Source organism: Penaeus japonicus, unplaced genomic scaffold (genome assembly GCF_977035675.1).
Source record: "Penaeus japonicus unplaced genomic scaffold, GWHDUDI00000001_assembly GWHDUDI00000002, whole genome shotgun sequence".
Lineage (NCBI taxonomy): Eukaryota > Metazoa > Arthropoda > Malacostraca > Decapoda > Penaeidae > Penaeus > Penaeus japonicus.
The window spans coordinates 3,017,643-3,020,142 of record NW_028234404.1 but is presented as its reverse complement, the minus strand read 5'-3'; the positions used below and the strand labels follow the sequence as shown (position 1 = coordinate 3,020,142).

The 2,500-nt window shown below is 36.8% G+C and overlaps 2 protein-coding genes across 2 annotated transcripts in view; one reads left to right on the top strand and one right to left on the bottom strand.

Moving 5' to 3' along the window:
* Window positions 1-1,877, bottom strand: part of ca (RCC1 and BTB domain containing protein claret) — a 28,505-nt gene extending 26,628 nt beyond the window's left edge. Inside the window, exon 1 of the mRNA XM_043003743.2 lies at window positions 1,766-1,877. The gene's annotated coding sequence lies outside the window, so the exon portion shown is untranslated. The remainder of the gene's footprint in view (window positions 1-1,765) is intronic.
* A 187-nt stretch (window positions 1,878-2,064) lies between these two features.
* botv (exostosin like glycosyltransferase 3) overlaps window positions 2,065-2,500 on the top strand; it is a 12,655-nt gene continuing 12,219 nt past the window's right edge. The window contains exon 1 of the mRNA XM_043003768.2: window positions 2,065-2,168. The gene's annotated coding sequence lies outside the window, so the exon portion shown is untranslated. The remainder of the gene's footprint in view (window positions 2,169-2,500) is intronic.

Sequence of the window (2,500 nt, the reverse complement as noted above, 5' to 3'; positions counted from 1 at the left end):
TTATTTACCAACAGTATTATCATTTCCACACAATATCAAAGTCCAACAGTTATATCTATATTGAAAAGTCACACTTTCTGCTGAAAATATTTCTTATAAATTCTGAATTATCATTTATCAGATAGGCGACAAATAAAATATTCTTCTTTTAATTGTCTTTAATTTGTTTTTCAAAAGTATTCTACAATCTGTTTTCACCAGTATATTTCTGTAGGTTTACTTTGTTTCTTCAAAAATATACTTCTGTTGGATGACTTTCTGTTTTTCTCCACAAATATTTTTCTTATAATTGACTTCAATCTATTTTTCAAAAGTATTTCCAAAATAAAACTTGACATTTTCTTTTCATATGTCACATTAATATAGCACTGCACCATGAAACACTTGAAACAAGAATGGCAACATGTTGAAATTTCCCTTCCAAGCAAAACTGTTTTAACTTTAAAACAATCCTATGAATGGAAGTTGAAACCTAGTTGGAATTTTCAAAAGACAAATGTAAGTATGCAAGTGATCTTTTTTGGTCATAACAGTCTTAACAAGTCTAAGAGAACCTATCCACATGTTCAACTGTCCTTAATACTCACAGATATAAAGTATTCTTTAATGTTGTAATTCTAAACTGATATAAATGCTCACATATTCTGTATATACTTTAACAATAACCTGTAGATGTATATATCATTTGACTTTAAAAAATAACATTACTTTCCATGTACAAAAGTAGTTGGTCTTATATGCATGAACAGCATTATGTGCAATAATTCTGACAGATCTCCATTGACTCCTAATAGACATGCTTACTATATTGAGTTGTGCTCAGGGTTAGATGTGGGCAAACTGTACCAATGTTCCATATGAAGCCAGATAATGATTGTCCTGTTTTCACAAGTCATAAAATGCAGATTTCAACTTTAATTCCAAATATACAACTCAATTTTGTGTGTAGACTGAATTAAGAGTAGATGTAAGTGATTGTTTAGTGTATTTCTTTGTCAGATCTTTACATCCTTTGAGGGTTAATCACACTGTGTACAGCTAGTCAACTTGGTTGTTATTGTTCTCTGGCATGATATATGTTGTAGTTCTTTGTATGAAAAAATATTAAGTCTTATGATGCAAAGCAAAATATTATGAGTTTTTTTTTTTTGTTTATTACTATAAGCCAGTACTGTTGCCTTGAGGTGATTCACTGCAAATGGATCTTTAGGAATTGTCCCACTTGCAAAACCTATTGCTCATCCTGTGTTGATTCAGTGCAAAAAAATAATGATAAACAATCTATTATTTTTGCAACTTCCTGACAAAAAAATAATAACAGGCACTACCTTATTAAAAAAAAAACTATAATAGTAAGTGATTAAACATTGTAAACTTGATCCAAAACTAAAGTTGTCTGTGAATCTACGATTTAGAAGTTTTGTTTTTAGCAAAGAATATTGACAAGACAGATGTTGAAACGCAGCGTCCACATTCGCAGGAACTTCCAGGACTAGAATACCTTCCCCTGAGCCCCGTCTGCGTCCCCGTCAAGCAGCAGCGCCTGATGGTGCCGGGGTCACGTGTATGTGTCCCCTGACCTGAGACGTCACCTGACCTAAGACATCACCTGACACGGCATCCTCTGCGTGTGGGCAGGGCACGGGGGGGTATCACCGTCCTCTCACACCCTTATATCACACTCCCAACATCTCTCACCCTAACCCCCTGCATCTGTCGTCCCTCTCTCGACAGCAACAACTGGTTAATACGAGGCAGTACTCACATTAATTGAGGTTTTAAGGCGTGAGGAAAAGGCTCTTCCTTCGTGTTTCCAGCAGACGACCTCGAACTCGTGCTGCCATCTGGCGGCAGCCCTCGCAACCACGCCGACGCCGTTCGGATCCCTGCGCTGTCTGGCGAGAAAGCCCCTTGCATCCTGCATATTGCAAGTTTGTTTGCTGGATTAGATTGCAAAGCAGGTCTATTATACGGAGTGAGGGCCGTTTTTTATGATTGATCCGTTGATTCTTAGTATTTCTTGAGAGGAGCGGTCAAGATAGAGCGTTCGAATTGAAGGCAGAATCAAGGGTTTCGAACGAAGGATTCTGTGGTTGAAATGTAAACAGAGAAGAAGAAGAAGAAGAGGAGGAAGAGAGAGTACGAGATGACACTTTTTCGTCTCCCAGGTACGATCCTCACGCCTCTTGATCCTCTTGCATAAGTCTAAGGTCGCTGGCGGGTCTTGGATACACTAGGGAGACCAAAATGGATATGGATATATGACCTTTTGGAATACGGGAATCTCAAGTGATCTGTTATTGATATTGTTTATATGATATCTTAAGAAATAACTGTTGGGTTTGTTATTGTTCTTTAGGTTTTCAAATGTTTCTTTCTTGATGAAAGCTCATGTTTCATTGTAATACTGAGGAAAGCTATATTCATGAGGAAATTATAATGATAGAAAAAAATACCTAGTGTCAATGGCCTTACCATCTATGCATCTTATTGAAATGGA